This window comes from Anabrus simplex, chromosome 7, assembly GCF_040414725.1.
Source record: "Anabrus simplex isolate iqAnaSimp1 chromosome 7, ASM4041472v1, whole genome shotgun sequence".
Classification (NCBI taxonomy): domain Eukaryota; kingdom Metazoa; phylum Arthropoda; class Insecta; order Orthoptera; family Tettigoniidae; genus Anabrus; species Anabrus simplex.
The window spans coordinates 53,607,381-53,632,657 of record NC_090271.1 but is presented as its reverse complement, the minus strand read 5'-3'; the positions used below and the strand labels follow the sequence as shown (position 1 = coordinate 53,632,657).

The 25,277-nt window shown below is 42.1% G+C and overlaps 1 protein-coding gene across 1 annotated transcript in view; it reads right to left on the bottom strand.

The window, feature by feature from the left end:
• Window positions 1–25,277, bottom strand: part of LOC136877689 (uncharacterized) — a 287,811-nt gene that overhangs the window by 50,019 nt on the left and 212,515 nt on the right. The window lies entirely within an intron of this gene.

Here is a 25,277-nt window from a genome sequence, read left to right as displayed (position 1 = left end):
GATTTTTTTAGGAAATGCATTTTAAGTTTGGAACCATATTACTCTACATTAAGCAAATGAAAATGTTTTATTTCTTTTTCACATGACTAAATACATTACTACATGTTCTCGGCGTCTCCGATAACCTTGTAAATTGTTAGTGGAACGTAAAAGCATTATTATTATTATTATTATTATTATTACTATTATTATTATTATTATTATTATTATTCTGTTTACCCTCCAGGGTTGGTTTTTCCCTCGGACTCAGCGAGGGATCCCACTTTTACCGCCTTAAGGACAGTGTCCTGGAGCATCAGACTCTGGGTCGGGGTGATACAAGTGGGAAGGAGTACCAGTACCTCAGTCAGGCGGCCTCATCTGCTATGCTGAACAGGAGCCCTGTGGTGGGGATGGGAAGATTGGAAGGGATGGACAAGGAAGAGGGAAGGAAGTTGCCGTGGCCTTAAGTTGTGTAAGTCTACCATCCCGGTATTTGCCTGGAGGAGAAATTGGAAACCATGGAAAACCCCTTCGAGGAAGGCTGAGGTATGAATCGAACCCCCTCTACTCAGTCAACCTCCCGAGGCTGAGTAGACCCCGTGTCAGCCCTCGTACCACTTTTGAAATTTTGTGCCAGAGTCGGGATTAGAACCCCGGCCTCCAGGAGCGGCAGCAAATCACACTAATCACCATACCACAGAGGCGAACTGTCACAAAGTTGAGTGGAGAAATACTTATACGCATCGAACGAAAAATCGTTGAGATCGTTCATGCAATACTGAACCTTAGATTACAGAACTTTTCTGGTCAGAGTTTTAAGTTAAAATATTTTCACATAGCGGTTTTTCTAGGCGCAGTGACGATATAGTCTAGTATTTAAAAATGCAGCGAAACGTACAGCAAACTTCACTAAATGTCTCTACCCGTTTCCGAGTTACTGTAAAACAAAGACACAAGCAAACATTGTTCCCGTTCTATGCACAGAGATGATATGAAGAAATAGATTCGATCTCGACTGAGGTCAGAGCACTGGCGGTCACACATTGCACTCAAACACTCTCAAGCGTAGTTTCATTTCTTCTCAGTCTGTCTTACTCTGTGTCCAAATAGCAGCAGTGACTATTTAAGCCAACTCGTTTAACTACCGGTATGCTCCTGACTGTTTCCATCAGATGCATACAATCCATTCTTGTGTCAATGGTTTTAATATTCCCCAAGTTACGTTCTTTTTGCTAGATGCTGAAAGAGCAACATAAGTCACAAGTACATGAGAATACCATAAAAGGCTTTGCTTAGAAATAAATGCAACAAGACGTAACATCTCGATGATTATTTTGAACTTCGAAGTAGTAAAATATACATCTCCTAGAATTCACTTTCCGGAAGCAAACATTAGGGGTTGCTGCTTACACTTGAATCAGAGTTGATATGAAAAAATCGAAGTTTCTACTAAACATAACGAAGAATTTCGAAATAACAAATCCGAAATTTTGAAGTGGCTAAAACAGTTTCTTTTGTTTAATTTACTTACAGTTTGCTTTTTACTTCGCACTGACACAGACAGGTCTTATGGCGACGATGAGAAAGGAAGGGGTCAGGAATGGGAAGGAAGCGACCATGGCTTTAATTAAGGTGTTGCCCCAACATTTGCCTGATGTGAAAATGGTAAACCACGAAAAATGACGGGAACCCATCTGCAGGGCTGCCGACAGTTTGGTTCCAACTCACTATCACCCGAATTCAAGTTTACTAGCTACGTAACTCAAACTGCATAGCCGTTCGCTTGTTTTCTTTCATTTTCCAACCGAAAAAATATCATTACCGATGCACCTTCACTAACTGAATGTATGAATTTTGCAGACTGCATCCCGTTTAATTACATTGATCTGCCGATCTTCCTGCCGAATCTATAAACTGTTGTAACTGAAGGAGGACCTACAATGCGGCTAAAGCATTCCAGAGCAAATTAAAATTCACTTCCATATCCTCGGGCCCAGGAAGCGTGCTCTAACCAGTAGCGTCACTCAACCGGACCGAGTTACCATGACATTGTATTTGGTGTCTCGATAATACAGAGAAGTATGCGTAATAGAATGCTAGTTTAATAGAGCGCTTGTTCTTATACGCTATTATTCCTGTGCCTCTTCATGAATGGCTACGAAAACAAAGAACCATACCGTCTCGCGACCTCCAGCCATCAACATGAAATAATCACATGCATAATACTGCGTAAGAGAGTAAGTAGTTTCGCCAGAAGGCGTATTAGCACCCATTTCCTGTCCACTCCATAGCAAGCAATTTTCTGTTCTGTAACATTAGAGTGTGTTCACGGCCAGTTGGACTCGCGTGCCCGTATTATGCAACGTGACGACCGTTATGTGTGGACTACTTCAGGCGGCCGAGGATCGAGGTTACCTATACCTACATCAACGAAAGGAACACACCCATAGAACGCTGTCTGTATGATTATTGCTAATTATTATAGAACTGGGTAACAAGATCAGTATACAAGAAGGTGGAACAGAAGACGGTCGCCAAATTGCACTGGCACCCAACACACAAGTCTTTTTCCTTGTGCCAACCTCTCGACCTACTGAATGGCAATCAAGAAAAACGCGTTACAAATATAGAGAGATAATTAGGTTATACCAATTCCCTTAGCATGAGACAGAATTATGATTTATTAGATTAAAATAGTGCAGCGAGTTCTTCATGTACAGTGAAGAGTAGTATAATGTCACAGGTTGGTTTTCAGATCTTTTTTTTTTTTTTTTTTCTGTATGGCAGTCAGGCTGTGTAAAATAATTAGCTTATTACGTTTTTCTTACATAGGTTACACACTGGATGTTACTTAGTGTAGAAAACCAGTTTCCTACGTAGCCCTATTCTTTTCGTGAAAATTATTGATAAAATGTATGCTACTATTTACACTTTAATTTTCTTGCACATTTCAGCGTATTGTGAACTGATGATCGATTCGTAGGTCTATCAAAATCTGTATTGATATTTATGAGAAAACTTAAATAGGAGCGTTAAAAATTGTGAAAAAATTTGAGAATTTTGTGAATATTTCCGAAATGTTTCAATATATTGTTACAAGGAAGGCCCACGCCTACTGCAAACAGAAACAATTAGAGAGAATGAGTCCAAGAGAATCGAACAAGCCTAAAATGTTCCAGGCTAAATTCACACCTAGTCAGGTCGGCAGCAGTCTGCAGTCTTGGAGTGCTGTGTTTCTTTATTTTGTTTACGCTCTTGTGTAAAATCAACTCCCGCTCTTGTACAATATCTGTTCTCATAGCGGAAATTGATATCGAATTATTGATTATGTTAGCACATATGATGATGATCCAGAACTTTCAATAATAAATAAGTAATAATATTTTATTATTATATTTTTAATTTAATTACTAAATCCAGAGGCAACTCTAGACTCTGCACGGAATGAAATAAATGTCACAGTTTGATTGGCGATCACAAAGAATTACAACAGCAAAATACATATTTTTTAAAGTTTTCAAAATGGGAACGATTTTCTGTTTTGATGCAACATTGACTTGTAACGGGAAAAACGGTTTATACGCACCTGTCTCTTTCTATACAGCTTACCCTCCTAATTCACATAAATATATATTTCTAAGAAATATAATTGTAAGAAATTTCAGACAACAATTAGGGGATGTGAAAAATCCGTCTTTGAGACGACTGAAATCAGGTATGCGAAAATGGAATAAAAAGAAAAAAATATGACAAAACCGCCAAAATTCACGGGGAAGTATGACCATGATATGAAAAATGACCGGAAAATGACAAAAACGTTGAGTCAAAATATGACTTCATATGACCCAAGAAAATTGCATAATTTTAGTCACCGTAGATAAAATCATGCTTAACTTGTATTTTCCGTCCGCCTCTGTGGTGTAGTGGTTAGTGTGATTAGCTGCCATCCCCGGAGGCCCGCGTTCGATTCCCGGCTCTGCCACGAAATTTGAAAAGTGCTACGAGGGCTGGAACGGGGTCCACTCAGCCTCGAGAGGTCAACTGAGTAGAGGGGGTTCGATTCCCACCTCAGCCATCTTCAAAGTGGTTTTCCGTGGTTTCCCACCTCTCCTCCAGGCAAAGGCCGGGATGGTACTTAACTTAAGGCCACGGCCGCTTCCTCCCCTCTTCCTTACCAATCCCTTCCAATCTTCCCATCCCGTCACAAGGCCCTGTTCAGAAAAGCAGGTGAGGCTGCCAGGGCGAAATACTGGTCCTCCTGCCCAGTTGTATCCCCGACCAAATGTCTCACGCTCCAGGACACTGTCCTAGAGGCGGTAGAGGTGGGATCCCTTTCTGAGTCCGAGGGCAAAAACCAGCCCTGGAGAGTATACAGATTAAGAAAGAGAAAAAAACTTGTATTTTTCATGGAAATAATATAAAGAAGTAAAATATGACATGTCATAAACATCTGGGGCCTAATGGTGACAATGATGCTTGTTGTTTAAAGGGGCCTAACATCTAGGACATCGACCCGACACGTAACTTATTAATATACAGTTACGTGAACATGAAGAACTTTATAGCAGGGCCTCTCGGAGTGCATGCACTGGTGCATTGCGCGGCGCCAGGTGCAAAAGACGACTTCGCTACGTTGGCCAGTGCAGACCTCCACTCCTGGATTTTAAGAAATAGCGCTGTCCCTCTCTTTCCCTACGCCTGTCTCCCCCTTCTTTACTTGCTCTGGAGTGCTCCACCATCCGAGCAGAGTTGAGCCGAGCTTAGCCGAGTCACCCCGAGACCGAAAGCTGGTCCGAGCCGAGCCGAGTCGGACCGATGCACGATGTAGAGAACATGTGCGCATTGGTTTGCATGCGTGTGATTTTGGGAGTTTGAGAGGCCCTGCTTTATAGAGACAGCTTCCACCTCTCTAAAATATATCAGACTTTTCTGAAGCTTCATCACTGGACTCATTTAAGTTTTAAGTTATATTGTATTAAATTAGTTGTGTGCAAAGACTTGTGTGAAATTAGTAATGAAAATACAAGAAAAGCATAATTTTGTTCCACTCACCTAATTGTGACTGCCAATATCTGAATACGCTGGATACATTCTCTGAAATATATCTTGCGGCACTGTGTGGGATGTAAGATTTTTACACACTGTATAATTCGTCTCGCGCTTGCACGCTAATCCTAAAATAGTTGGAAAACTTGTCCCAGTAATTTCTTTTCAATTTTCAAAAAGTACAAACAACGTCTCAACCTCGTCTCTTCTCATATTGATTGAATGAACCCACTGCAGTCTATTTCGTCTCCTTTTATTCAAACGCTTATACATGCTCATAAACGCTAGTGACTTACTGCGATCCATTCCAACGTGTACGGAACTGCTGTTGTGTGCTTGTTGATCATATGTGAAAAGGATTCACATTTTTGTCGGAGCCGGTTAGCCGACAATCAGGGTAAGTGTGAAATAAGCTTAAGAGAGGTAGACAACATAAGAAAACCAAGACGACTGAGTGCCGCAAGCCACAACCGAGTGCAATAGGAACTCGATTATCCGAACTATTTTTCACTAGGGTTCAACTGAATGAGCATATATCCGGATAATCGAATTCAACATGTTAATGTAATCAAATAAACATCTTCTTCTTATTATTTATCTGTTTACGCTCCAGGGTCGGTTTTCCCTCGGACTCAGCGAGTGATCCCACCTGTACCGCCTCAAGGGCAGTGTCCTGGAACAGATTCTGGGTCGGGGGATATAACTGGGGAGGATGACCAGTACCTCGCCCAGGCGGCCTCACCTGCTATGCTGAACAGGGGCCTTGCGGGGGGATGGTAACATTTGAAGTAATAGACAAGGAAGAGGGAAGGAAGCGGCTGTGGCCTTAAGTTAGGTAGGCCTACCATCCCGGCATTTGCCTGGAGAAGTGGGAAACCACGGAAAACCACTTCCAGGATGGCTGAGGTGGGAATCGAACCCACCTCTACTCATTTGACCTTCCGAGGCTGAGTGGACCCCGTTCCCGCCCTCGTAGCACTTTTCAAATTTCGTGGCAGAGCCGGAAATCGAACCTGGGCCTCCGGGGGTGGCAGCTAATCACAGTAACCACTACACCACAGAGGCGACATCAAATAAACATACAGTACAATATATATAATATTTGTGAACAATTATTATGAAGCCTTGAGGCTTAGGTGACGTGTCGAGGTAGTAAAATGAAAAAGGGCTTTCAATTGCGAAAATGGCTCCTCCGACAAGTAGATTAGAGTTTAGATGTACGTGTCAAAAATAATGAAGTGTTACAGCGTGTAAACAATGTTCTAACCTTGTCAAGTTCAATAAAAATATAACAAATATTTCATCGTGATTTTAGACACAATATTTTGATTGTTGTATTTCATACGCTTAATTGTATTGTTTCTCATGGAGCTGTCGTTATCTCAAATTGAACGTAATTCAAAATAATTTCGATTCCTTTTATTTGGGAGAAATAGATATTTTGTTTTGAAAATGTCGGCATATCGATATTAAAATAGTATCGACATGTTAGTATATCAGACCTTTCCTAGCCGTGGCTTATACGCCCGGTTTCTTCCATCAAATTCATTCCTAATTTCGCCTATATATACTCTCCATCTCTCACACATATTGCGAGTACCTTTCTGCCATTGTTCCCATCTGCTTGTATCATTACTTTCACGTCTGTTGCTTCCAACTTATGAATAAGATATCCTGAGTTCGAGTTTAGTAATCTACATGGAAGGATGTTACTTTTTTTAAAAATTATTATTATATTTCCTGAATACCGAATGGAGTGACCACGCTACGGCTATGGAGCCAAACCCTGCGATCGGAACACTAATGGGCTGGAACCCCACCGTCAGCTGTCCTGAGAATGGTTTCCTGCGGCTTTCTATTTTCACTTCTAGGCAAATGCCGAGAATATTTCCTATTCATTGGCCACAGCCGATTCATTCCACTACCTTACCCAATTTCATTATTATTCATTTCATCTTCATCACCCAGCTTGAGTGGCTCAGACGGAAGAGCATTGGCCTTCTGAGCACAATTCGGCCGGTTCGATCCTGGCTCAGTCCGGTGACATTAGAAGATGCTTAGATACGTCAGCCTCGAGTCGATAGATTTACTGGCAAAATGTAGTTCATGAGACGTAAAAACATTATTATTATTGTTGTGTCATCTTCATCACCGCCTTTGCTGGCAGGACCTAGTGTTTACAGTGCACTATGTCTTCTGGTATAGGCTAGAGCAATTTTTGTTACTTTCATAGATCTGTCTCTGTCTTAACCTTGGCTTTGACAATATGAAAGTGACTGAGGTATGAGCGATGCTAGTAATGCCAGTCCTTATGCAGCCAGTCCCTGCTATGAATGGTGTGAAAATGTTGCTCAAAGGGTCGGTTGGTGCATGCATTTCAGTGGGCTTGGCAGACTGATATGTAATAGCAACTCTGTTTCGTTGAGGAAAGCAACGGGAAACTACCTCACTCCTCATTTCCCTAGTACGCCTCTTCAATGATGCCTAGGCCATCTATGACAGCTGATGGCAGAGCTTTTGAGGATCCCACCAGCGGCATTGCTGACGGACTGAACATACATACATACATACATACATACATACATACATACATCTTCATCAGCTCCTCCATTGAGGTTGACGCCAGGAAGGGCATACGGATGTAAAAAACATGCCATTTAATTTCATCTCTCTTCATCCACTGCCTCGTATTAGGAAACTGGACATGATAAGTTATTTCCTGAATAACAAAAATTATATTTTAATTAACGCATACGTGGTTCAGGCGGCAGCGCTGGGTTCCGTGCTTCAAATCCCGCTCATTCCATGTGAGATTTGTGCTGGACAAAACGGAGGTGGTACAGGTTTTTCTCCGTGTATGCCGGATTTCTCTGTCATCTTTCAATCCAACAACACTCTCCAGTATAATTTCATTTCATCTGTCACTCATTAATTATGTCGCAGAGGATTGCGACAGGTTTAGGCAGTTCCTATCCTCGCCGCTAGATCGGGGCTTCATTCATTCCATTCCTAACCCGGTCAAATGACCGCAAACAAGTTGTGGATTTTCATTTTCACGTATTTTAACTAAATTTATTTTCCATTAAAATTTACGACTGGAACGAAAATGAGAATGAAAGGACATTGTGACCGATGCCGTTCGATTGCATATTGCGCTTGAAGGACTGTTAAATCTCTTCACAAATAAAATGACCCCTATCATGATGTTTATGTTTGCAGAAATATTCCTGTTGTAGTAACTAACAGAACGACGTTTTTTATTATAAACTTATTTGTCATGCGGGCGAATGGACATTCCACCAGTCTGTCTCTCACAGAGCTGGACATATGTCTGTTCTCGCGTAATCCACCAGCAGACTTCCCACGGGCTCACAAATATGTCCGGATGCGAGTACACTGAATTTGGAGTTGAAATAATGAGAAAGAGTTGTACGATGGGAACGCAAACGAAGTGCAAAAATATTCATAGATTCAAAAACATTCTTCTTTTCAAACCCAGTCTGACTTGTAATGTGCAAGAGCTGCTTACATAATTACTGTAGTTGTAAATTATTTCCCTCTCGTCATAAACATTATTTTAGGGTACTCCATTATTTACCTCGACGAGTACGGACTTCTCCAGAGAGCACAATTAACAGCGGAGATTTTAATGACAATCGAACTGCTAAGACGATTTAAAAATGCAAACTAGATTTAAAATGTCTTCATGCAAATTCACAATGTTGTGTAATGAAGATGTTCAAGCTTTTAAAGGATGAGGTACACATTCGTGAATCAAAAATTATATTTTCAATGTTCTTCTTTGCAGAATATACTTTTCAGTCTGGCAAGAGAAACGGTACTTCAAAATATTTCTTCTTAGAAAGTAAAAAAAAAAACTTCGGAGCAGGATTTTCACTTCTGAAGAGGTACATGATCTTGAGGATCACTCAGCCTACAACAAAAATGAGTGCCAGGTTATTCTTGGGGAGAAAGGCAACAGAACGAATAGGCAACTACTCTCTCCCACTTACTGCTGCTGTTACGGACAGTCCGACCTCCTGAGACCTGTATAGACCGGGCGAGTTAGCCGTGCGGTTAGGGGGAGCGCAGCTGTGAGCTTGCAGCCGGGAGATAGTGCGTTCGAACCCCACTGTAGGCAGCGCTGAAGATGGTTTTCCGTGGTTTCCCATTTTCACACCAAGAAAATGCTGGGGCTCTACTTTAATTAAGGCCACGGTCGATTCCTTCCCAGTCCTAGCCCTTCCCTATCCCATCGTCGCCATGAGACCTATCAGTGTCGGTGCAACGTAAAGCAACTAGCAAAAAAAAAAAAAAAAAGAAGCCTGTATAGGGATGGCTTTGCTTGTATGAATATATGTCACGTATGAATTATTTTGATTTTGTAATTGTTGAGCGTCCGCCTCTGTGGTGCAGTGGTTAGTATGATTAGCTGCCACCCCCGGAGGCCCGGATTCGATTCCCGTCTGTGCGACGAAATTTGAAAAGTGGTACGAGGACTGGAACGAGGTCCACTCAGCCTCGGGAGGTCAACAGAGTAGAGGGGTTTCGATTCCTACCTCAGCCATCCTCGAAGTGGCTGTCCGTTGTTTCCCACTTCTCCTCCGGGCAAATGCCGGGATAGTACCTATCCTAAGGCCACGGCTGCTTTCTTCCCTCTTTCTTGTCTATCCCTTCCAAATTTCTCTTCCCAAACAAAGCCCCTGTTCAGCAAAGCAGCTGAGGCCGCCTGGGCGAGGTACTGGCCCTCCTCCCAGTTGTACCCTCTACCATATGTCTCACGCTGTATGACACTGCTCTTGAGGTGGGATTCCCCGCTGAGTCTAAGGAAAAACCAATCCTGTTCGGTAAACGGGCTAAATAAATAAATAAATAAATAAATAAATAAATAAATAAATAAATAAATAAATAAATAAATAAATAAATAAATAATAATAATAATATTAAATGCCACTTCTGTACGTTCACCTACTACCCGGCTACTTCTGGTCTTTGTCTGATAAAGGACTTGCCTATCCTGATTTCTCTACATGGCTAGGAGCTAGGAATGCCTTGGGTGCTATCCATTTTGACATAAGAAGTGTTCTTTCTTTCCACTTAGCGAGCCTGGCCTTTTATTCTAAGATCTCAAACTTAGCTGAAGTTCATAGATAGCTTCTCCTGGATATTAGTCCTTTTCTCTCAAATATGATGATATACAGGCTGATTCAAAAGTTTCGCAGAATCTGAAGCAGCCCATAGGAGGGTCGTATTAAAACAACTCTGGAATAAATACACATAGTCTAAGATTAAACTCTAGTCAGGTCAAGCCTGGGAATGTGGGAAAAGGCTGATTTTTTGAGCAAAATTCAGTATCCAGCATCTAACTTCACTTTGAACAATAATAATAATTTCGTGTGCAGCCCTTGTAAGGCAGACCCTCCGATGAGGGTGGGCGGCATCTGCCGTGTATAAGTAACTGCGTGTTATTGTGGTGGAGGATAGTGTAATGTGTGGTGTGTGAGTTGCAGGGATGTTGGGGACAGCACAAACATCCAGCCCCCGGGCCATTGGAATTAACCAATGAAGGTTAAAATCCCCGACCCGGCCGGGAATCGAACCCGGGAACCTCTGAACCGAAGGCCAGTAGGCAGCCAACGAGTCGGACTTAGTAAACTCGTGTCCTCATCCCGAGGTGGTGCAGCTCTTTTCATGCACACCCCCATTGGAGGTGAGCTGCATGTACCATTTCAACCACATACCAGCCCTCCTGCCATTCTGCCATTCTTAAATTTCTGGCAGTACCGGGAATCGAAACCGGGCCACCGAGGACGGTAGCTAATAACACTAACCGTTACGCTACGGGGGCGGACACTTTGAACAATGAACGACAGTTACTTCACTAATTGCCAGGTCTGAACATTGTTTAGGAATTCAGAGCACTTTGAAAGAAATGAATAAAATAAACTGTCCATTTTGTCGTTGTTGACATTTCCAGTGGAAGAGGAGGGGGTTAACATCCAAGGAGAGAAAATAGATGTGCTTAGTTTTTTTTTCAATTTGTTTTACGTCGCACCGACACTGATAGATCTTACGGCGACGATGGGATAGGAAAGTCCAAGGAGTGGGAAGGCAGCGGCCATGACGTTAAGTTAAGGTACAATCCCAGCATTTGCCTGGTGTGAAGATAGGAAACCACGGAAAACCATCTTCAGGGCTGCCGACAGTGGGGTTCGAACCCACTATCTCCCGGATGCAAGCTCACAACTGCGCCACCTCGCCCAGTGTGCTTAGGTTTGCTAATGACTTTGCCGTAATAGAGGAGAACAAGGTGGAGATCAATACAATGTTGGATGAAATGTAACTGGCTAATCTAACAGGGTACACCATGAAAATGAATAAGGGAAAAACAAGAATACTTGCGAAAAGCAGGCTTCTATCAAAGCTGAAATAACTCTACATCCGTCCGTCCGTCCGTCCGTCCGTCCGAGAAAGTTTTCATTCCCCACCCTGAAGGGATGGGGCGGGCCACCTAGAGGGTTACGTCCTCTCTCTGGCCAGGAGAGGTGACGGGGATGAGGAGAAGCGTGCAAGGAAGGAGAGGGTTGAAGCTGTGTTGAAATAAGGAGAAGTGGCGGGGAGGAGGCGACCTCTGGGCAGATTAATATGAAATGCTTTATTAAGAATAACAAGACAACTACAAACAACAATGACAATAAGCTTAATGGTTTTAGGCTAAGTAACTCTGCATTGGAAACATGCCAATAAAGTTTACTTTGAAAGCAAAACAACAGGTGGTTTTAGAAGTAAAAGAGAATTGGTTAGCAAAATTAAAGAAGCAAGGAAAGCGTTCAATAAGAACGTTAACCACGTCACGTCGTACATAAACTTGAGACTAAGAGAAGAAATGGTCAAGACATACGTAGGTCGAGTCATAAGTCATGGAAACTATTTTTTTCTCGCGAACAGGCGACAACACGGAAAATCTATGTTATGCATTTGGAAACGTACGGCACGTACTTGCGTATGATGCCAGTAGATGGTATATGTAAACAAGAGTGTGGGTCTAAGCATGCCCCCAAGTTCACTGTGTGAGTGAGAGTGTCACAAAATGGAAGTCAACAAGCAGGAGCAACGATCGTATATTAAAATAGCAGTTCTCAGCGGCAGAAATGCACACCAATGCCATGCAGAGCTGCGGGAAGCATTAGGTGTGCATGGCATGCTCTATAGAACAGTGGCCCAATAATGTTATGGTAATCCAAACGTACGTTGCTCAAGGTGTTCTTGTGTGTCATCCAGTGCGTGAGGGGCACACTGTCAATGCAGCCTATTACAATTCCTTTTTCTTGTATCAATTGCGCCGTGCAGTGCGAACCAAACGTCCAGATCTTTTGGACAACGCCATAATCCTACCCGATAACGCGACAGCTCACACAGCAGCCATCGTTCAGCGTCGCTTATAACGGTGGGGATGGGAGGTTCTTCCACATCCGCCTTGTTCGCCTGATCTGAGCCCATGGGATTATGATCTAATCCCCAACGTCAAAAAGCCATTACGAGGACAACAGTTTACTAACAAAGAGGACATCGTACCAGCATTTCGGAGAGAAGTGTCACACGTTAGCGATACACATGCAGCGAATGGTATTCAGCGCCTGCCGCACCTCTGGCAAAGCACAGTGGAAATCATTGGGTGATTATTTCGAAGGTCTGTAACTAGTGGAGACCTGTCCTTTGTACGTAGTCTTGTGTATTTGCTGTCTATACCATAATAAAAACAATGTTTACGAATGGCCTGTGTTCTGTCACGTTTCTACGAGAATCTCCTGAAGTCAGAATTTGTCTTCAGGCACTATGCATAAATACATGCCCTATATTTCCAAACGCATATCTTAGAATTTCCGTGGTGTCTCCTGTTCGCGAGAAAAAAAATGTAGTTGCCATGACTTATGACTCGACCCTCGAATGTGTCTAGTCAGTGGACACATTTTGAAGTTTTAATTTTCATTTCGTTCACCTCGTACCATTAGGGGCCGATGGTCTAGTTGTTGGGCCCCTTTAAACAACAAACATCATCATCATCATCATCATCATCATCATCATCATCATCATCAAGACATATGTGTGGAGCGAGTTCCTCTATGGAAGTGAGATCTGGACACTGAGGGTGAGAGACAGAAGGACGGTGGAAGCTTTCGAGTTATGGTGTTACAGAAGAATGCTCAAGATGTCCTGGACAGACCACTATCTTGAAGGGTTCTGTAGAGGGAAGAAATTACAGAGTGATAAAGGCAGGCGTGGACTGAACTACATCGCGCCACTAATAGAGGAGCTGGACTGCCAATCCTTCATGGAGCTTAAGAGACTGGGACAATACTGGGACTCTTGGAGAACTGCTGCCAACCAATCTCTGGATTAACAACCTTAGAACAAGAGTCCTGACGCAGTGTTTCATCGCGAAACTTGTATTTCAATGCCTCCACGGGCTACTTCAGTTCCTGTGCAATCTTTTGAATCGCCCCCTGTATGAATATCTTTTCTTCCTGGCCTTCTTCCCAGTTTTATTAAGGTTGGCCCTTGATGTGTGCCTGTTCCAGTTTTACGGGGGGATTCCCTTTCTGACGACAACCATTTGTGGAGAGATGTTTTCGCTATAGCGATTTTTTGTGGGGCTTGGTAATGAGGTGCACAGCATGTAGATGAAAAGAAATGTATTTACAAATACCCAGTCCCCAAGCCAGAGTAATTAACCGCACATAGTTAAAAACCTTGGCCGAGCCTGGAATCAAACCCGGGGCCCTCTGAACCGGAGAGTGTAAGCTGGCAGTTCAGCCAAGGGGGGCGGACACCCTATACATGTATACTGTAAATCTACCCCTTAGTCTCGTTTCCTATTACAGGACCGGTGATGAGGTGAGATGAATTATATGGCAGGTTTTACTACCGGATGCCCTTCCTGACACCAAGGCCAGTTGAGGAGCTAATGAAGGTGAAATGAAATTCAGTAAGGAGTGTTTTAATTTCGTGTGGCTATTTCTAGCCGGGTGCAGCCCAGTAAGGAGTGTTAAGGAATTGGCTTTGGCCTATGAATAGGAACTGTCCAGGCATTTTCCTGGAAATGAAAAATGGGAAACTACAGGAAACCACTCAGAACAACCAACTGTGGCTAAATTTCCAGAAAATAGAACTAAAAATATTACAGTAGGTGAAGCTTTATCTGAACCTGTAATCGTTAAGAGGGGAATTTCTCAAGGCAGTATTATTAGACCTTTATGTTTTCTTGTTTATATAAATTATAATATGAGTAAAGAAGTAGAATCCGAGATAAGGCTTGCGGATTATGTTATTCTGTATAGAGTAATAAATACGTTACAAGATTGTGAGCAGTTGCCGAAAGACCTTAACAATGTGAGATGGACAGCAGGCAATGGTACGATGATAAACGGGGTTGAAATGAAATGTCGTATGGCTTTTAGTGCCGGGATATCCCAGGACGGGTTCGGCTCGCCAGGTGCAGGTCTTTCTATTTGACGCCAGTAGGCGACCTGCGCGTCGTGATGAGGATGAAATGATGATGAAGACAACACATACATCCAGCTCCCGTACCAATGGAATTAACCAATTAAGGTCGGGAATCGAACCCGGGACCCTCTCAACCGAAGGCCAGTACGCTGACCGTTCAGCCAACGAGTCGGACATAAACGGGGTTAAAAGTCAGGTTGTGAGTTTTACTAACAGGAAAAATCCTCCCAGATTTAATTACGTTTATTACGTTGATGGGGTGAAAGTTCCTTATGGGGATCACTGTTTGTATCCAGGTGTTAAAATAAGGAAATATCTTCATTGGGGTAATCATTAAAAGGGTATTTAGGGGTTGTAGTAATAATGTAAAGGAGAGGGCATATAAATCTCTGGTAAGACCCCAACTAGAGTATGGTTTGAGTGTATGGGACACTCGCCAGGATTACTTGATTCAAGAACTGGAAAAATATCCCAAGAAATGCAGCTCGATTTGTTCTGGATGATTTCCGACAAGAGAGATGTTGCATAATTTGGGCTGGAAAGACTTGGGAGAAAGAAGACGAGCTGCTCGACTAAGCTGCATGTTCCGAGATGTCAGTGGAGACATGACGTGAAATGACATTAGTAGACGAATAAGTCTGAGTGGTGTTTCTAAAAGTAGAAATGATCACAATATGAAGATAACGTTGGAACTCAAGAGAACAAATGGGGACAAATATTTGCTCATAAGAATGGGAGTCAGGGATTGGAATAATTTACCAAGGGAGATGTTCATTAAATTTCCAAATTCCTTGCAATCATTTAAGAAAATGCTAGGAAAACAACAGATAGGGAGTCTGCCACCTGGTGACTGCCTTAAATGCAGATCAATATTGAATTGATTGATTGATTGATTGATTGATTGATTGATTGATTGATTGATTGATTGATTGATTGATTGATTGATTGATTGATTGATTGATTGATTGATTGATTGATTGATTGATTGATTGATTGATTGATTGATCCCATTCGTCTATACTCCTCTTGGTCCTGTACATGGATACGTTGAATAAAATAAACCTCATTCCGAGCAAAAGGTAACATTCACAAATTACTGTCACGAGCATTTCACTTAGAATACGGTAGTCCCAACAAAATGCTGATTCACCCAATTATACACAATATTTTTGCAATATGATTACATCTGAAATTATCATAAAATGATATCCCTGGAACTCGCCTTTACAGCCTCGGATAGGCAGTGACGATTCCATTCCGTTATCGTGGATATAATTCTCATTACTGGCACTACACATCACAGCTAGTTGCTCTAGTTTTATCACTGCTGAGAGCAGTATGGTTCACTAATTTCTGCACCTGTACGAGCGAAATAGGATCTCCATTTAGGTAATAAGGCGATAACGAGTTAGCTGTAGGTAACCTGTACGCGTGACTTGCAACGATCAGCATTATCTTGTATTGTTCTGTAGTCACGGTCGGTCGACTTGCCCGTTCCGTTTGGCACAGGCTAGTCAACCTACTTCAAGGCACATCCTTAGCCAGCACATAGCTTCACGTTCGCGAGAAGAAAGTGCTCCATTCACCGGGATCAGAATTTCATTCTCCTTCATATCAGAGCACCTACAAAGGTGCAATCGCGCAGTTCATAGACAGTTGTCCCTTCGACAATGTGCTTTTTTGTTCACCCTTCCTCTCCTTCCACTTCTGTGTCTGTCAGCAGCTCTGAAGATGGTTTTCCGTGGTTTCTTTCTTAATCCGTTTACCCTCCAGGGTTGGTTTTTCCCTCGGACTCAGCGAGGGATCCCACATCTACCGCCTCAAGGGCAGTGTCCTGGGGCGTGAGACTTTGGGTCGGCGTAGTACAACTGGGCAGGAGGACCAGTACCTCGCCCAGGTGGCTTCACCTGCTATGCTGAACAGCGGCCTTGTGGGAGATGCGAAGATTGGAAGGAATAGGCAAGGAAGCGGCCACGGCTTTAAGTTACCGTAGCTACAATCCTAGCATTTACCTGGAGGAGAAACGGGAAACTACGAAAAACCACTTCGAGGATGGCTGAGGCAGGAATCGAAACCCCTCTACTCTGTTGACCTCCCGAGGCTGAGTGGATCTCGTTCAAGTCCTCGTACCACGTTTCAAATTTCGTCGCACAGACGGGAATCAAACCTGGCCTCCGGGGATGGCAGCTAATGATATCCTAGCTTTCTAACAATTAATTGAGGCAGTATTAATCCTAGGTTTCATGCCGGATGCACTTCCTCACGCCAACCCTTATCGTGTGCGGGACGGGGGATGGATTAACTACTCTGCTGGTTGTAAGTGTGATATATTGTGTGATTATGAAAAGACTAGGGGATCCGTGCGACAAATCTCGCATGTTCATAAAGTATGTGGTGGAGTAGACCCCTGGTGAACTACTGGTGAACTAAGGAATACACAAATCAGCACAATATTAAACAGTCTTACTTACCACTTAATGTCATCTTTGAATTTTTTAAACATTTATGTTATCCACTTGAACGGAAGCAAATGAAAGTACATCATTATACTGACGAATATTTCGGACGAAATTTTTGGTTTTACTATCATTCTTTCCTTAACAGATAATTACAGCATGTTATAATGTCATAAAACAGGCGTCCCAGCGGCCAAAATGTGAAGTGGGCAGCAATGAGGGCGCGTATTTTCCTGCAGCAACAGTATTTACAAATCGCACACTTCGTACAATTTTTTAAAACTCATTTTTTAAACAAATTATCAATATTTATGAAATGAGAGTGCAATTCGTCACTTGTACTGTCTATTCTCTTTCTTTTGAATGTTAATTTGTCATGATCGGTTACTTGTGAGCGCCGCAAAAGGGATCTATACTACTGAAATCTATATATGTAAAATAAGAGTTTTGTCTGTACATTGCTCAGAATTTAAAAAGGACGGTATTTCTGAATAAGTCGTGTCCACAGTAACAAGGAAATGCACTTTTTACTTTTCCGTAATGTCTGTCTGTCTGTCTGTCTGTCTGTCTGTCTGTCTGTCTGTCTGTCTGTCTGTCTGTCTGTCTGTCTGTCTGTCTGTCTGTCTGTCTGTCTGTCTGTCTGTCTGTCTGTCTGTCTATACACGCATCACGAGAAAACGGCTGAAGAGAATTTAATGATAATCGGTATGTAAAGTCGGGGATTAAGTCGCTACAATCTAGGCCACCAAACATAACTTTGTTCACGCTGACTGAAATGGTAGTTTAGGGTAAGGCCTAAAATTTTATTCTCAAATATTTATGTTATTAGCGGTTGTACCTTAATGAAAAGCGGTGTGCAAAGTTGGAGAATAAGTCAATATAATCTAGGCCATAAATAATTTGATTCACGCTGAGTGAAATCGTAGTTTAGGGGAAGGCCTAAAATTTAATTATCAAATATTTATGTTATTAATGGTCGTATATTAACGAAAATCGGTAGGTGAAGACGGGGAATAAGTCGCTACAGTCTAGGCCATAAATAATTGCATTCACGTTGAGAAAAAAAGTTTAGTGGAAGGCCTAAAATGGAATTCTCAAATATTTATGTTATTAGTGGTCCTATATTAATGAAAATAGGTATGCAATGTCGGGGAATAAGTCGCTATAATCTAGGCCATAAATAATGTTATTCACAATGAGTGAAATGGTAGTTTAGGGGAAGGCCTCATATTTAATTCCCAAATAATTGTTATTAGTGGTCGTATCGATAAATACAACATAACTAAAGTTATTTAGTATTAAATTTCCGATCATTTATGTTTTATACATTGTTACCGTACCGGCTATGATCACAGAGATATTCATGAATTTGGATATTTGTTACTAAGTTCTTATCAGCGCCAAGTCACGAGAAAATGGGTAAACAGGATGTAATGAAAATCGGTATGTAAAGTCGGAGAATAGGGAACTACACTCTACGTTATAAATAATATTATAAGACGCCCTGATATTACAGAGTCGAAAGAAAACTGCATGCGATGTGTATTGAGGAAGACACGAACACACTTTTCCCGTCCCAGAATAATTAACCATACGCAATTAAAATTCTCGTTTCAGCCGGAAATCGAACCTATGACCCACAGAAGCAAGGGCCACGACGCTGACCATTCATCTGACGAGTTGCTCCTTCCAGAGCGCATCTCTGTAAATAAAATTCACGTCTCCAGCAGCCATCTGCAACTGATATCGTGAAAGAAGTACAATTCAAATAAGAATTATTCATAGATCATGATATTTATTAAGCCACAGTGGCTAAGGTGGCAGCGCAACGGCCTCTCACCCCTGAGTTCTGAGGTTCAAATCCCGATCACTCCATGTGAGATTTGTTCTGGATAAAGCGGAAGTGGGACAGGTTTTTCTCCGGGTAGTTCGGTTTTCACTGCCATCTCTCTTTCCAGTAACACTCCCCCAATATCATTTTATTTCATCTATCAGTCATTAATTATTGCCCCAGAGGACTGAGATAAGCTTCGGCAGCCGGCACATTTCCTATCCTCGCCGCTAGATGGGGGCTTTCATCATTTCATTCTTCACCGGGTTGAATGACTGGAAACAGATTGTGGATTTATATATGACAAGCTGATATACCCGTGCTTCGTTACGCGATTCTCAGAAAGACTGACTTTGTGGCTTTCGTAACTGAAGTCAACATAGGTGATTACTAGATCTGGGATTTTAAGGCAAATGCCTATTTCGTTCCTTACGAAATAACATGATTTTTTAAAAAATATGTTGACGATTCATGATAAATCCCTTACATTAATAGAGTCTTATAGTGCCCTAAAATACCTATTTGGACCTTTAGAGCCTATTTTACTATTTTAGTGCCTAAAATTGCCTATTTTCTACATTTAAAATAAAATTCAACTTCTGAAATTTTTACAATCATACAATGGACATCGCTGGAACGAACACAACAGCAGAGGGTGGGTTTTTCACAGAAATGTGCTCTTCCCAGACAACTGTCACCAAAGGAATGCTAAGTGAAGGGTGGAGGTGGAGGATTAGCTCAGAAGAACAACGAGCAGGTAGTAAAGGACGTACTGCGTCGAGTGACGGGGTGAGGGGGAGGATTATCTAGGAAGAACAAGGAGCAGGTAGTAAGAAGGGACATACTGTGTCAAGTCGCCAGTGAAAGAACATCTGTTTAAGTGAATATAGTTCATCATGCCTAAAACGAAATCATCTAATAGTGCGCTTATACAACAATGATTTTCTGCCAGTACTGCAATAAACAGGTATGTGCATATATCTTAAATTTCATATTAATCTAAAACTAAGGTTTTGATATTGGCTTCTCTAATTAACTGTAGAAACCTTGTCCATGCGACCTGGGTTCGATTTCCAGTACCGGCAATAATTTAGAAATCTATGAGGTTTGGAACGGTGTTGATCCAGCATCGAGAAGACAATTGAGAAGCTACAGTGGGCAGGGGTCATGGAGGCAAGGCAATACGGCTGAGGGATGTATCGTGCTGACCACACGCCATCCAATATCTGCAGGCCATGAGCTGGGCAGCAACCGTTATTGAAAGCCAAGGCCCTTCGGGGACTGTAGTGTTCTTGTTCTTAATTAACTTTAGAGTAATAATGACTTAATTGAAATAGTTCAAAATTACAAATTTTATTCAATAGCTCACCTTTTCTATTCCTCATCTTAGTTTCTAATGGACATCACTTTATTGTGTTTTAGATTTCACATGAGAAAAAATGCCACCTTCAGCAGCATGCAGATACTGCCAGTCACAAAGCGAAAGCAGCCATGAAAAGTAACATTAGACAGACTCTGCTCACACAAACTATATCTCTACAACCCGTAATGGTTTCTATGCTGATATGTGTAGAGCCCTAGTTGCAGCAAATATCCACTGGAATGCTGTGCATAATCCGGTTTTCAGAGATTTTTTTAACAGAAATATACAAAGCAGCACATCCCATCAGCATCTACATTTAAAAAAATACTCTGATATTTGTTATAATAAGGTCATTTTGTCAATCATTGAGGATATTGCGGAGTCTTGCATATGGTTGTGTGTGGACGAAACCACCGACTCTGTGGGTAGGTACATTGCTAACCTTATAGTAGGAAAACTGGAACTCAATCAGGCATCTACCGCTCACATTCTTTGCTCTAAACAGCTTAAGAAAGTCAATAGTCACAGCATTGCATACTTCATCAACAAGGGGTTGCAATTGTTGTATCCTGGGAGTGTTGATGATTCTAAAGTCCTTCTCTTTGTCTCCGATGCTGTTTCTTACATGATTGCCACTGCAACTCTCCTCAAAACTTTCTATCCTTCTTTAATTCATGTTACTAGCATGGCCCATGCCTTGCATAGACTCGCAGAAACAGTTAGGGCCGAGTTTCCTGCAGTAAATACTCTAATTTCAACAATGAAGAAAGTGTTCTGTAAGGCTCCATCAAGAATAGCCATCTTTCGAGAGAAACTCCCCTCTATTCTCCTTCCATCACAGGCAATCACCACCCGTTGGGGTTCCTGGATGGAAGCTGTCCTGTATTATGCAGAACATCTTGAGGAAATCATGACTGTGATACACAATTTGCCTTTAACGGACAACTCTGCATGTGTGTCGTCTGTCAAAGAGCCGTTAAATGATTGTTCCAATGTTTAGAGAGACATTGCGTATAATCAGGCACATTTTTCATTTCTTCCAGTCACCATTACAAAAATGGAGGAAAAAGGAAACAGTCTCAAACAGCAATTTTCTGTAATTGAGGAAGCCGAGAATAACATACAAAGTGCTATGGGCAAGGTAGGGGATAAAATAAGAGACAAGTGGTCTAGTGTACTGCAGAAGAACCCAGGTTATTCAGTGCTGAAAAGGGTACATCAGGTAATGGAGGGGAAAAGGTAGACTTACCAAGTGAAATTGAATTTAAAAATGTAGGTAAATTTTCCTATGCCCCTCTAACATCTGTGAATGTGGAGCGCTCTTTTTCTGCTTTCAAAATGATTTTAACAGACAAAAGACACAGCCTGACTGTGGAAAATTTGGAGAAGATTATTGTTATAGTCCGCCTCTGTGGTGTAGTGGTTAGCGTGATTAGCTGCCACCCCCGGAGGCCCGGGTTCGATTCCCGGCTCTGCCACGAAATTTGAAAAGTGGTATGAGGGCTGGAACGGGGTCCACTCAGGCTCGGGAGGTCAAGTGAGTAGAGGTGGGTTCGATTCCCACCTCAGCCATCCTCGAAGTGGTTTTCCGTGCTTTCCCAATTCTCCTCCAGGCGAATGCCGGGATGGTACCTAACATAAGGCCACGGCCGCTTCCTTCCCTCTTCCTTGCCTATCCCTTCCAATCTTCCCATCCCTCCACAAGGCCCCTGTTCAGCATAGCAGGTGAGGCCGCCTGGGCGAGGTACTGGTCATTCTCCCCAGTTGTTCCCCCGACCAAGAGTCTGAAGCTCCAAGACACTGCCCTTGAGGCGGTAGAGGTGGGATCCCTCGCTGTGTCCGAGGGAAAAGCCGACCCTGGAGGGTAAACAGATGATGATGATGATTATTGTTATGTACTGTAAAGCAAACTACGAATGAAAGTACTGTAGGAATGTTCCTCACAAATAATAAACACATACTCCATTCGCGTTTACACCGTTATTGGATGCCTACAGTGCTCTAATTGTGTACAGTGATTTTAGTATTAAGGTTTTAGATCAGTACTGATAATGATATATCATATAATCCATAACCTTTTTGACACATGACTTTTTACATTGTTTTTGATAAATGTCTTTTTTATTCTGCCTTAATTTTGCAGTTATTTCTGTTAAGAATAGGGATACCTCGTTTGTTAAAGTAAAAAAGTATCACATTACAGTTTAAGTGTATATTGTAATATTTTAGTCTATTTCTGCCTATCCACACATTTTAAAAACATATTTTAAGTGCCTATTTTCTCTTTTAAAAACCTGTTTACTTGTTTTAAAAGCCTATTTTAGGCGCCTAAAATAATTTTTTGAGCCTAAAATCCCAGGTCTAGTGATTACAGGAACGTCAGTAGGAAAGTACGATAGTGATTAAAAGCAATGTTATCATATAAAATAATCAAATAAATAAACGCAAATTTTCTCACTTTTAACAAATAGTACTACAGTGCCGATCTACCAGCCCTAAGTTCCAGAACTGGCAAGACCAGGCCGCAGACAGCCGTGAACACTCCTCTACCGTTATTTCGTTAAATATGCACACTGCCTCAGAGTGGGCATTGAATAGCTCAAATGCCATGTAGAACCTATTTGTTATGTACCAGTAGTATCAGAAAATTTATGAACCAGAGGAATGGCATGCTAAAGAAGAAAGTTATCTAACTCCTCAGCTACTTCCCCGCCAATGTTCAGACAGGCTGTTACACTCGGTACGACCGGGCGAGTTGGCCGTGTGGTTATGGGCATGCAGCTGTGAGCTTGCATCTTGGAGATAGTTGATTCGAACCCCACTGTCGGCAGCCCTGAAAATGGTATTCCGTGGTTTCCAATTTTCACGCACACGTTCACAGCACAATCATATAGCATGTGCAAAGCACCGCCGGCTCAATCCTGTAACTGCCTTATCTATCGTATGCTGTTAACATGGTGCTCAGCGTGAGCTCTTAGTGTCACAAACTTCCGCTAGAGCCGCCAGCTAACGCACCCAGTTTATATCCGTACCGTACCCACGTTGTTGTGTTCCGTGTGTTTGCATCGAGTATTTATGTGTGTTTCTCTGGTCGTAAAATAATGAATTGTTGTGTTCCTATCTGTATATCGTAGCAAAGTATCCAAATTTTTCATGTGTGAGGATACATGAAATCCCCCCCAAGTTAAGAACTTTGGGGACACTGGCTTAACGTTATATCAAGGCAAGGATCAACCAAGGTTAGGCAATGGATTCCATATGATTATTCTCGTGTTTGTAGCCTGAATTTTAGAGATGGAGATAAAAGATAAAACTAAAAGAAAAAATATATTGAAGCTAGAGAGTGAGGCCAGTCGGTTTTCGAATTATCCCCATTACCTTCAGACCAGAAAAATAGCTCCACGAAAGACGAGACAGCGACAAGATATTTCTTCGGAACAAATCTATGATGAAACAAGCTCTTCAACCACAGGAAATGGATGACGAGTACGAAATTCATGTGAACAATGATGTCTTAATCCAAGTCAACATCCCAACGACTAAAAATGACAGTACCGGGCGAATTGCCTGTGCGGTTAGGAACGCGCGGCTGTGAGCTTGAATCCGGGAGATAGTGGGTTCGAATCCCACTGTCGGCAGCCCTAAAGATGGTTTTCCGTGGTTTCTCATTTTCACACCAGGCAAATGCTGGGGCTGCACCACATTTAAGGCCACGGCCACTTCCTTCCAACTCCCAGACCTTCCCCATCCCATCGTCGCCATAAGACCTGGCTGTGTCGGTGCGACGTAAAGCCACTAGCAAAAATGGCAGCAGTCATCAGAAAATCATTCATTAGAGACTCCGATCGAGAATTCTGAGACTACGATAGAAGTTGACGACTAACCATAATGAACTTAAAAAACTACGGAGGAAATTCGAAGACAACCCGGAAATTGATTGTCAGAATAAAGTAAAGGAAGCAGCAAAATATAATGACCAAAATACCGTTTATCTTTTAAATCAAATCCATAATTTTCGCAAGACAAAATTCGCGCGGTCAGAACAAATCACACGATACTGTGTGGCTTAGGGAATCAAATCCCAAACGATTACGAATATAGGAGGACTCCTGGTCTAGTATCAGCTCCATCACAAAGTACTCTGGACACGGAGCCTAAATGGGAAATCTTGCGTCTGGTGTCGGGATTTCCCAATTAGTAAAAGAAAGACTTAGATCTGAATGTATTCAGAACTCTCATACCAACTGAGAGGAGTGTAACAGTGATTGCCGATTAAATGGCTATTTAGGTGCGCCTCCCCTACGACCGAACCGGTGACAAGTTCGTTTGCGTGATGAAGGCTCAAGACACAAATGTTGGAAAATCTCCTGCTCTCGCGAATTAACTGTTGTGTTATCCGGCTCCATGGCTAATTGGTTAGCGTGCTGGCCTTTGGTCACAGCGGTCCTGGGTTCGATTCCCGGCAGGGTCGGGAATTTTAACCATAATTAGTTAATTCCGCTCACACTGGGGTTGGGTGTATGTGTCGTCTTCATCATCATTTCATCCTCATCACGACGCGCAGGTCGCCTACGGAAGTCAAATCAAAAGACGTGCACCTGGCGAGTCGAACTTGTCCTCGGACACTCCCGGCACTAAAAGCCATACGCCATTTCATTTCACTGTTGTGTTCTGTTTTTAAACGGATTTTCAAAAAAGTTCCCTATCCCTGCTGTATACTTCTTCATTAAAGGCTTAGAAGACTCCAATCTATTCCTTTTAGTTCAGAAATGATTAATGCCGTTGACTTGACAATAATAGAACCAATGTTTCTATGTGTAAACATTTTGGAAAGGAAAAAGTGAGAACCTGTGTGACTCATCCATGTGATCCCAGCAGTTAGCTTCTTTTCAGTTTTGACTATTACCATTTGATTAAAAGTATGAGATCCCAGTTCCTAAACAGAGAAATGACAGCACGTCCAAGTATATGAAAGAAGTTTATCGCCTCCAAAGAGACTTGACCTTCAAGCCTGTTCAGTATTACGAAGAAACACATCGAACAGAGGAATTTGGAAAATATGAATGTTCTGTTGTACAAATATTTCCCCATCGGT